Source organism: Sinohyriopsis cumingii, chromosome 14, assembly GCF_028554795.1.
Source record: "Sinohyriopsis cumingii isolate HCF-2022 chromosome 14, ASM2855479v2, whole genome shotgun sequence".
Taxonomy (NCBI): domain Eukaryota; kingdom Metazoa; phylum Mollusca; class Bivalvia; order Unionida; family Unionidae; genus Sinohyriopsis; species Sinohyriopsis cumingii.
The window spans coordinates 102,322,496-102,334,934 of NC_142974.1; the positions used below are offsets into that span (position 1 = coordinate 102,322,496).

Sequence of the window (12,439 nt, forward strand, 5' to 3'; positions counted from 1 at the left end):
TTGAGGTAGGTTGTCTTTAAGCAACAGTACCTTTTCTCAGTTCTTGCTTGAAGCTGGTGCAGACAAATAACGTGTAGCTAATTTGGCCAGGAAGGGGAACTGAAACCTGTGAGCGTTCCACTAGTCGTATATATCTTCTTCTCGTGGCAACAAAGGGTTGGCCAGACACAATTCAAGCATCACGTCAACGGAGTCATCCACGTGGGTTGTTTCGTTGACGATACGGACAGGTTCGTCATAGGCCACAGAAAACAACTCCCAGAGACGCAACGTTGATGGTCCAGTGGCGTTTGTTTAAGTTTCAGTTTTTTGTTTTATGGTTGGGGGTTCCGCCTGCTTGTCAGCTGACGCAACTATGATGAATTCTGCTCTAAGCCATTCTTTGGATCTGCTCACAAGTAATTCTTCGCTGAATAGGCGATGTTTGAATCGTGGATCCAAGATTGTGGCCAACACAAGCTTATTGTTGCTGGCAACGTCAGCAAAGCGTGTGTTCAGTGACGTCAACATATCACGGCGCACTGTCTTAATACCTTGACTCGCTTCATGCTCTCGAGCCAGCAGCATTCTGAGCATTTTCAGCATAGGAAGAATGACGGATACTGATGTTTGGCTATCACTTACTTCATTGGTAATGTGATGTGATTTGGATTTTAAACGAAGCTTTAACAATTTTTCAGTCATATTGCTACGATGTCTGCAATATGGCAGTTTATAGTGATGTCTAGCACTAGGGCATCATGCCGCAGACATGTAGCAGGATGTCCCACCCAGTCACATTATTCTGACACCAGGCCGACCAGTTCTTACACTAATCTCTTAATGCTGAGTGCCAAGCGAGGCAGCTGTTAGTACCATTTTTGTAAGTCTTTGGTATGACTCGGTCGGGGATTCCTTGGTAATGTCCATGAATGGGCCTAACGTGTCCACAATATTGTTAATCAAGACCCACTGTTGGGCTGTTAGGCTAGGCAGGTCATAGAGAGTAGCTATAACGAAACCACCATATTGTATGTAGAATCTCAGCATGTCTGGACATCCTGGACGAGCTTTTTATCGGTAACGCTAAATTTTTCCTGCTGCTCTTCGAGCTGCTGATGTGCCAGGATGGAGTGCCGGAACTTGCTCACTATGGATCGCGAGATCACCAAAACAAATTTGACAGCTCGTTGCGACAGAATGTCATCACTGACAACGAGCTGCAGCGTGTGTGCAAAACAGCTAATGCTGTCGATTTTCGTCCAGACGCATTGATTTAGCCCTGTTTGCACCACCGTCACGCAGAAGAACATGGATATTAGTGTTGGGAATGTTGTATACCTAGCATAATTTGTCCAGTTTGCTCGCCAAATGTTTTCCTGTGTGTGAGTCATCGAGAGGCGCTGCTGATAAAATCACCTGTTTCCGCTGAAAGTCTTCCGTCAGCCAGTGTGCCGTAAGACTCAACAAGGATACGCCGATGGACGGGTCTGACCACGTATCAGAGGTCAAACTAAGGTCACATTGCGTTGTATTGCCTTTTGAATGTCAGATATCAAAGATGTGGAAAAGTACTTCCGACTTGTAATTTTATAACGCGGTTCTGCCTTGGCCATCAGACGTCGAAACCCAATGTCTTCAACAACGCATAACGGTAGCACATCTACTGCCATGAACTCTGCAGTAACTTTGTGCCAACTAATAGTTCTCGGATCGTCAAATGCAGTTGGCTGATTTCTGTCAATAGTCAGAGTACGAGGAGTTGCTGCGGCTCTTGAAGTTAACTGCGCAGCATCCTTTTCTTTTTTATCTGCCTGAAACAGGCCATGTTCGACGATGTGCTTGCAGCGCAAGTGCAGGACAAGATCTGATGTCGTATAGTTTTTAGAATCCTTTCCACCTCTAGAAATGCATTCTTTGCAAAGTGTGCAATTTGCTTTGGACTCGTCGACTGCATTTACTTTGAAGTAATTCCAGACTAAACTTGAGTATTTTGAGTTCGACATTATGCATATGCTCGTAGTATATTTAATAGTGTACAATCTCTAAACAATATTAAAAATCCAATCGATTCGCGCTCTTGAAACAATGTTTTAAATCAAGTAAGTTCCTACTAAGTTGTTCACGTGGCTGGATGGATGCATGCACCACGCTTCGAGTCGCGCGCTGAAATAGCTCAGCTCCTGGGGTATCCAGGGGTAACGTCGCTGGCGCATGCATGCCAATATCAATGCTGCATAATATTTGTATGTCAGGATTCAGCTGCTTCAGCATCCAACCGCTATTCGTTGATTAGCAGCATTGCTGGACTGGCTAAAGAACAGATTAACTATATTGAGTCATAGTTTCGTAGTAGTTGGAAATTTCACTAGCAATCTAATCTGCCTAGTTATCTGCTAATGTGTATGCTGAAAGTTCAACAGCCACGCGATGGCTGGTTGGCTGCTGTGATTGGGATGAGTGCATGAATGGTATTGATGATTTGTTGTGTGCAGACAATCAGCGGTAGTTTACATCTAGTGTGTTAAAAAGCATTTACTTTTAAGAATATATTGTCTTTCAATTAACCCCCAAATCAAATGTTTATTCCTTAATTTCCACTATTTAATTTTGATTTAAAATTCAAGCCATGTCAAGATGAATGTTATGACTGAATTTATATTTTGGAAATTTGTTTACATCGGCACCGATTATTTCTTCCGATACCGATTATACCGATTGTTCTAATGATCGGCCCGATTATGAGTATGACCGGTTAATCGGAACAGCTTTAGAGCCTTGAACAGTCCATAATTGGGCCAGTTTACCTTGTGATTATTTAGTACTTGATCAGAGACTATACAAATTATGACCCAGTGATAAAACTCGTACAGGTATAGGCTGACCCCTGTAACTTTAGACAGGGTGAACGATGGTATGCTACATGCGAACAGACACGTGTTGAAAATATGCCCTTTAGCATGACCCCATTTGTAGCCTCTGGTGATTACTGATTATGTAAAACAAAATACGTCAGAGAGACAATTATCGTCAAAAGAAGCGTCATACTGCATTATGGAAAACTCTGATCTAACGCCAATAAATCCGCGTTATTCGTGTTAAAGCGACCTTTGTCAGCCAAAGTTCTGGTATATGGACCTATCTACACCTTGGGAGCCATCAATTTCATACGTACGCAAAAATCTGACAAAGCTTGACCCCTCCCCCCTCCCTGTACACATGCATACTTTTTTTTACACCACTCCCAGCGTACGTACACTTGACGCACCCAAACCAATTCTATAGAACGCTTCAATAAATTATGACACGAGAGCGCTTCTATAAATCATGACACGAGAGCACTTCAATACGCATCAGAGCATTCAGTGCTAAGTTATATTCAGATGCCGAAAGATACTGTCATGAAAAAACATAATATATGGAAAGCACACGTTAGAATTTTTATTAAAGTTGGAATACATCAGGTCGGAGGTATAAAGAACTTTATTCCTTTTATAAGTTGTTGTTATTGTAGGGTTTAACGCCATTTTTCAGCATATGATAGCTGATTTCAGACCATCTCCGTGATTCTTAACACGAAAACAAGCCGAAACCTTAGCTGTAAGCAAACTGAACCACAATCATCAGTATGCAGTAAATGTACTGTACATGTCAGCCATTATAAAGCGCTCGTTTTAGGTAACATTTTGGCGCTAAAATTCGTATGAAAGACTGACGCTTAATCGAAGCATTTTAATACGCGAACTCGTAATGCAACGCAACCAATAGAAATGCGCCGAAATAAAGTCCCAGTACTGTAATTGCTCAATCTGATTAACATCTAGATCTTCAACAACGGATATCTGACGGACACCAATACGAATCAATGTCCTGCTGACATTGCGATTCACCAATCAAATTAAACTGTCATCAGTTTTATGAAAGTGAAAGAAGTCATTCGTAACATACAAGTTTTAACGATAACTCGCCCTAGCACAAAATGCAACGCTTTATCTGATAGGTTATTAAACATGAGTTGACCAAGACTTTCAAAGGTGTCCTGACCATGAACTTTTATCAGTGACTGTCAGATCTACTAATAACCAGGTCAATGGGGTATGTGGGAAAGCTTGCCAGTGGCTTTTCGTGTGTCGGTGGTTCTTCTCGGTTTTTTCCCGGTTCTTTATCCACCATTAATACTGGCCGCCATGCATAGCATATCGTGTGCTGAAATATGGCGTTAAACCCCACAACAACTTCTGAATTCTATACCCTTGTCAGGTAATATTGTCAAAACCAGTAAAAAAATGCATTTTTTGCAAAGGAATTTATGCTTTATATTGATACAGCGAACAGGAATTTCCTGCGAGCAAGTAATATATGAACGAACCATAATAGTACAACACTGACAGGCAAATGACACTCGTTACCACGACCTACAAACGCTATTGCCTGTTTGGTAATGTACCCATGATTGATTCCCAGTATTAAAAAGAACACTTCTGGAAGATAGGACCAAACACAACATTTTCTGTGTGTCAATTTAATTTTGACAAGAAAAACAAAATATTTCAGTGAATCCTTTCAAAGACAGAGAACAAGGACCTCGATAAATAACCAGAGTTTGTAAACATTCATTGTATAATACACTACATCGTCGTAGTAAAACGCCGTTCGCTGTATATGTAGTCTTAAAACACCATCATTTTTTTGTGTTCAAAAAACTGAATTTACTTTAAATCAATCATATCATTCAAACTGAATATTCATACCCCATGCTTGATTACGACAAGTGAAAAGACGCCCATGACCTCGTGTCTGACACGTCTTAAAATAGTATTGCGACACGAACAATCCTTCCAATGATGCTGGCTGGCTGGGTTCCTGGTTGGTTGGTTTGTAACAGAACTTACATCACTTTATTGGCTATATCACGCCAAGAAACCTAGAGGCATGCGTCTTTCCCAAGTCAAGGTCACCAGAGGCAGCAGACCTGGGATGGCCTGGGAATGTCTTGAACCTGCAACCCTTATACTACGAATCGGACACTGTACCGTACTGTCGCAGCTAAAGTTGTATGTACATCAACACTAAATGATTTTAAGAGCAGACTGAACTTTTCATTGGAAAGCTGTAAAGAACGGTTTACGCCTGACTGCTATAATGAAATATGTACTTATGGTCACTCGTTTATTTTATGAAGGTTCGTCACAAATCAGTCGCTTAAACGTGTGCAGCGGCAATGTTTGTCAAATATATGTTGTTTCTTGTACAAGTCTGTGTTTCATCACTTAGGCCACACACATATGCTCAACTAATTAGATAAACAATATATATATATAAATACTTTGTGAAACATGAAAAATCTTAACAGCAGAACAAGTACTATGTCTTTCAAGTTTTTATTTTAACCACCTCTACTTTTTTATATATCTTCTTACATGTCATAGTGATTATGCTTAAATATTATTTTTCTTTTAGAAAAAAAAAAAACTTCTTTATTGTTATGGGGTTTCTTTCGCAAGTTATATTTGTGTTTACAATTGATGCTCTGTGAATTTCATGTTTGAGTATGATTGCACAATCTGTGTGAAGGTGGAAATACAGTTCATCTTGAGAGTGCTTTTAATCCTCCGCCAAAATTATTTACCACTATTTGAATAAACTCCTCGTTCTTTAATTTCCTTAAATACCACACTCTTAGACAGTACTGAATCAATGTTTTAGTTTCTTTTTCAATAGATTTTGCCATTATCTGCTACCGTACCTTTTCTCAGTAAGTCACCCGATTGGGTTGCTCTTTGTAAACCCGAAACTAGATGATTCAAAACTATTCTCTCTCAGATTCCTGTATTACGTTTACCTTGAATAAAACTTGCTGTTGCTTGTTAAAAACGCATTTCTATACATGCGGCATAGTATTTCATACGGAAATAATCCTATAATTAGCACTTTTCTTAGCAAACGAGGTAAGTATCTAGCGGCGTTCTTAAGCACTAATCAACACAGAATCTAAAATCTTTTATCTCGTAATAGCATTACCTTCTAGTTCTCGCGTGGCTTTGCGAGATCTTGGTTGTACAATGACTTGAACACCTAAGTACATGTAATGCCCATGAGGCCAGTGGTATACTAAAGGTAAATGGCGCCCGAGGCGACGAGAAAGGCCCAAAAGAGTTTTGACCCCCCCCCCCCAAGACCTCTGGCGCGAGTGGTTTTGGTGCCCTGAGCTACCGCCATGTACGCCCCTGTTAGTACTCTACTGCATGGGACAGTTTAATGGATTTAGTGTGCGTTCTTGGGAACGTCACAAATGTTGTGGTCGAGTTTAAAGGTTGTATCTTGCCTGCAGCAGTGTTCAAACAGTAAGATTAAGATGAATTTGCACCCATTTACATAGGCACGCCAAGATAGTTGACACAGCTATGTCCTATAGTGGGGTTCGATGGCGTTTAAGATTTTATCACTGTTCTCGTTTATGTATATCATCATCGTTCATTCATTTAACTGTTTAAGTTTGTATTCAAGAGATGTAAGTATTTTGCTCAAATTGTTAACTTTCAAAATTGTACTATGCATTTTGATACGCTTCAGAATGAGGTGTGTGTGTGTGTGTGCGTGCTTTGGATTTTTAACGTAGCTTTAACTATTTTTCAGTCATATCGCTACGATGTCTGCAGTGTGACAGTGTATAGTGATGTCTAGCACTTGGGCATCATGCCGCATGCATGTAGCATGATGTCCCACCCAGTCACATTATTCTGACACCAGGCCGACCAATAACCTCACTAACCTCTTAATGCTGAGCGCCAAGAGAGGCAACTGTTAGTACCATTTTGTAAGTCTTTGGTATGACTCGGCATAGGCTCAAGCCCACGACCTCCCGCATCCGAGACGGACTCTCTAACTAGAATGTTATAATCTTGAATACCATTGTACAGACACGTTCCGGAAACACTTTATTAAACTCCCCGTTGAATTTATATTTATACGCTATTCTTATCTCGTTTAACTGGCAAGTTTAGTTACCATTATTTAAAGAATTATTTGTCTGTTACCTTTCTTTCGGTAGACCCCTATTAAGAACATAAGACATAACAGGAGAAGAGCAGAAAGCATTCGCCCCACCCCCAATAAATTGATAGCTGCTGTCAGTTTGTCAGGTTTGATTGCTTTTCCAATGATTCAACAGCCTGCAACGAATGCAAATTTATCTCGGTTTTTCTTTGTTTGTACCTAATTATGTGTTCATGATGTCGAATTTATCAATGTATTAATCAGAGACTGAAAAAACAATCTGATGCGATCTCAAGTCTTGCAGTGATAATTAACGGCGCTAGACGTGTTCTGGGGGGGGGGGTAAATTTGTTTGTTTGTTTTTGAGGTTGCTTCACTGACGTTGCGATTTGATAAATTAAAAAATCTCCGTACTGAAAATCTTGTACTTAAATTTCAAGTGAAAGGTACAACTAAATTATAATATTTTAATTACAAATAGGTATACATATTTAATCAACTGCCACTTAAACAAGCAATTAATGTTTCTTTTCGTAAGAAAATGAAAAATGGGAGACATGAAAAGAATTTTGATTCCTATAAATGTAAGCGAGAACACATCCACAGGCGTCTACACACCATTCTGATGGTATGGATGAAGAGGCGTAACACGTCTTTAGGGTGTTAAATGAATGAAACACTTGTTGCTTGTTTAGTGGTTGTTGATCAACTATTTGTAATCACAACCACAGGGTCATGTATGTCAGGTCAATTTTAAGCAACGATACGAACCCCTGTGATCACAACAATGTAATTTATGCATTCCTTACGACAGCGAAATGACGTAGTTGAGGTCGTTAACCTAACTATTATAACAAACGGACAAGAATCATTATTTACTATTGAGATGCGTTTAAGTGTGGTTGTAAAAGTAGTGTTGCGCATATAAACTTGTAAGTTGTGAAAGCAGTGTTGCGCAAGTACACACGTAGTATTTCATTATCAATATGGTTGTGAAAACAGTGTTACTCAACTTAGTATACATGTAGAAGTACTGTGTGATATGGTCCAAAAATAATGTTTTGATATATCCGGAAACGGATTTTTTTTTTTTATAATCCGGTACCTTTATGATCGTAACAAACAGGAAACTGGATGCAGGTCTGACTCAGTAGGTACCACCGCTCTTTACATCCCCTGTGTTTTCCATCGCGCATGCTTAACGGGCACTTATCTGGACACTCCCCCTTTGCAAAGCGATAAAATAAATATCAGTTTTATATCTCTGATGTTACTTACTGTTGCATGCAGGGACGTCATATTGCTGTAGCCTATATACGAAAATTAACAAGCCCGTCAAGTCCCCCCCACCCCGAAAAAAGTTTAAATGACGTCCCTGGTTGCATGTACTGTAACTACTTCTTATTCAGCTTAAGAATAATAGTAACTACTTCTTATTCAGCTTAAGAATAATAGTAACTACTTCTTATTCAGCTTAAGAATAATAGTAACTACTTCTTATTCAGCTTAAGAATAATAATGTCACAACATTTTAAATGCATTTTGTAGAAGGGGTGGAGAAAAATAAAATTTAAACGAATCTCACAAATGAATAAAAAAAAAAATCCCAACAATTTTAAATTCCGCCACAAATGTACAAGCTCAGTTTATTTCGTTTAACATCCCAGTACGGTGAAGAAAAAAAAAAATCAAAGATGCGGTGAAGTGGTCACTCTGTAAAATGTCATGAAGTTCTTTGCGCATACTTCGTCCACTGAGTAATTACAAATATTCAGTTTCATCTTTATGAGAAAAAAAGAGTGTAAGAAGGAAAGAAAATAAATTTAAAACTATGTCCTAAATCCTAATCACGCAACCGGAGTTTATACGCTTGGCCTGACATACAAATTTCTAACAGGCACATGTAATACTAAGAAGTTCACAAACTGGAACAAACAAAAGGCGAACTAGCAAACACCGTGTTTTTGTTTTGACTGCCCGTTGGTATCATTTGTGGTTAAAGCATCCCAACACTTCAACTATAAAAAAAAAAAAGAAATTGTGTACTGCTCATCCCCTATCATAGAGTCTATGGTAATCGAACATGAATGATGACGATTCAAGCTTACACAAACACGGCTATTATATGACTATAAATTGTATACATACCGTTTGTTTACTGTAGTTGAGGTCCATTTCTGACAGTAAAGTAACTGAATGTAGATCACCTACTGTAACAACAGTTAATTTCTCTCCGGTGGCCATCTGTTGATGATGTATGTACTAGGCTTTAGTCTGGGTTATCTAATTGAACGATGTAACAATGTGTACCAGATCAAACCGCCGTCACATATGACTGGTACGAAGTGCGGAGTGTATAGCAATATAATCACCATATCAAGCCACGAGAGCCAATCCGCTTCGCTTATTGATAATGGGGAATAACTTATTGTCTCCCCTGATTTGAGAATAAGTAAGATGAGAGTTTTATAAATATATATAGTTATTCTAGTCTTCTTATGCAAAGCGTTTTTTACTTTACGAAAATTTGTAACAAATCTTCCAACGAATTATCAACGGTTCAGATATTGACTTTAGGCGGGTCTTAAGATGGATGAACCCAAATTACACCAACGGCACCTTTTATTGATGACTTATGAACGGACCATTTAATTTTGGGATGGGGTAGGGTGGCAAGAGATGTCTTTCAAACCAAGATGTTTGTATTTCTTTTATCTCAAGATAATATTTATAACTAATATAATGGATATAATTGCTTTGTGTGGAAATCTTTTGGCTGTTCTCAATATAAATCAATGTAGCATGTCCTACAGTGCCTTAAAAAAAAGTGTTTATGTCCAAATATAGTATTTAGCAAAATGACAAATTTTATAAATCGAAACCTAGATATCATCAATACTAGATTACAAGATAACATAAGTTCATTAAAAGCTGATTTTTCAAAACCAAATTCAGCTTGTTGACACCCGTTTTTATTCCTGCGTTGGGATCGAAAAACCCCATTCATGTTATGTTCCAAGTAAAGTAGATGACGAACTGAGTTGATGAGTAAATTAATGTCAGTGCCATATGCAACTATTTGGCTAGATTAGATTTACGGCTTTGGGGAAAAAGGCGATGCACATACAAAATACATAATTTTACAGTATTTATGCAAATATATAACCGCTACCGGACAATTTCAATAACTTGCTCAAATCGTGATTACTGTCAAATTAGCCTGCCTCTCTCTCTCCAATAACATTGCATTATCATGTTACGTTGAATACATTTTAATACTTGTATCGTGTAGGGTGAGGGCTAATTTAAGTTGTTACAACATTTCCCCAATCCCACTGTATCCTATTGTGGCAACATATTATGTTTAAACCAAATTATAAAACATAGAAAATATTTAATAAAGTATTTGAGGGCCGGGTATTTTTTTATATAGTTAAACTTGTTAAAACCTAGTATTGAACCAGAGGACACAGGCGAAAAGCGAGTGCATTGCTCCTGACTAATCAGGCCTATATTTTCGCTGTAGGACTGTAGCTAAGATCAACATCAATACGTTACTTCCACAAATCGAGGCCTCGAGTGGCCGAGTGGTCTAAAGCGCTCACCGTTACGGGTCACTGCCATCTCACCTCTGTCTGTGTGGGTTCGAGTCGCAGGTTCGGCTATGTTGCTATGTGAGAAAGCTTGCCAGTAGATTCTCGTGGGTTGCTGGTTCTTCCTCCACCGTTAATACTGGCCGCCATGTATAGCCTATCTTGTGCTGAAAGGTGCCTTTAAAACCCTACAACTACTTCCACAAATCCAGCATACGGTATTTTGTTCCGTTGAGTTTCTTTCAACATGACGTGATTTTTGTAAGTCTTTGGTATGCCTCGGCCGGGGATCGAACCCACGACTTCCCGCATCCGAGGCGGACGCTCTAACCACTAGGCCACCGGAGCGGTTTCAACGTGACTGATAATTCTTTAGGCGAATGTATTTTTAGGATTGTAGTAAATGTGCCTTTAATACCATTAGTTGTCAGCTATTTAAAACGGTAATAAAATATCCAGAGTACTTGACGTTTGGCAAATTGTCTATTGGGATGATCAATAAGCCAGCAAGAGCATCCATATACAACTAAAACACTTATTTTCTATTTTCAACGATCTGCATATTTTCAATCCTTTCAAACATAAGAATTATCAATGCCAGACTTTACTATTTTTTTATATACTTTTTAGTATCACAATTATAGCATTTTATTATTTCCATTTAAGGTGGTCATGTTTCGATTTATTACATTAGTATTATGTGTTTCAGTAGTAAGACGAAAGAGAATTCTGACCTACATAACTGAAATCCAGCAGTCAAGAAAATGATTAATTAGTACGTGTTCCATATATGGAGATGAGATGGCAGTGATCCGTAACGGGGCCCCAGTAAAGAAAGTAATGCAGCAGTGAATGTGGGGTTTTGGGGTCTTTTTTGTATGCAGTAATTAGGAAAGTGGTCCAGCTATGCTGTCGTGTAAGGGTATGTGGGCTTGTTTTCAATGATGTAGTAGTAAGGTGATCCATCAATGAGCAGATGGCTAATGACAGAGCTGGAACTTGAATCAAATATGGTTGATTTGTGCTGCATGGGCTTTGCCTAAACCAAAATAATCCGTACAATTTTGACTGTATCTAGCGATCTGGATTCCCACCACCCATTCTTTCTGCATCCTCTTCCACAATACAGTATGTGCAAAGTTTAATGTCTTGTGGAAAGATGGTAATGCACTGCAATTTGTGTTGAATTATATCGATATAAGGATTTACTTCTGAGCAGGCAGGATGTTGTTGTAATATAAACCATGACAAATGCAATTTTATTTACGTGTAACTAGGAATAAAGCTTTGTGCAATCTATTAATTAACGTCACTGAAATATTTAGGTGGCTTTCATCTTGTAACAAATAGTATTCAAAATTCACCAAAAATTTAAAATTGCCAAATACAGTACCAACAATGGTTAAGAATTCACCAAGAAACAAATCTTTGTATGGTAATAAATTCATCATCCACACTCAATGATTTAAATATCAAAGCATACAAATTTGTTTATCTTAAATCCTTTATTTGTTCATCTATACTCCTCCTGAGATACAAAGTTATGAGGATCTATCAGTTTCTGTGGATGACTCAGTGTTTGTGTCAACAGAATCTGGCCAAAAACAGTATAAACCCATTTATATGATGATTCCAGCTTCAAACTGAACAGAGAAATACTATCACATAATGCATTAGGCTTATGCAGTTTGTTAGAGTAATCAGTAGACAAATAAACATTGATCTTCCAGTACATGATGTGATTACAAATCATTGTCTACACTGTCTGCATTTATACCAGAGTTGTAAGTGAGTAAATATAGTATTGAACAAGAATTCATTCATATTACCATAATCAAAGCAAGTCTTGGGACACTGTAAAAGTTAGGACA

At 38.5% G+C, this 12,439-nt stretch overlaps 1 protein-coding gene across 1 annotated transcript in view; it reads right to left on the reverse strand.

Moving 5' to 3' along the window:
* Positions 1 to 9,336, reverse strand: part of LOC149784506 (MFS-type transporter SLC18B1-like) — a 62,815-nt gene extending 53,479 nt beyond the window's left edge. Inside the window, exon 1 of the mRNA XM_089932585.1 lies at positions 9,124 to 9,336. The gene's annotated coding sequence lies outside the window, so the exon portion shown is untranslated. The remainder of the gene's footprint in view (positions 1 to 9,123) is intronic.
* Positions 9,337 to 12,439: the final 3,103 nt, after the last annotated feature.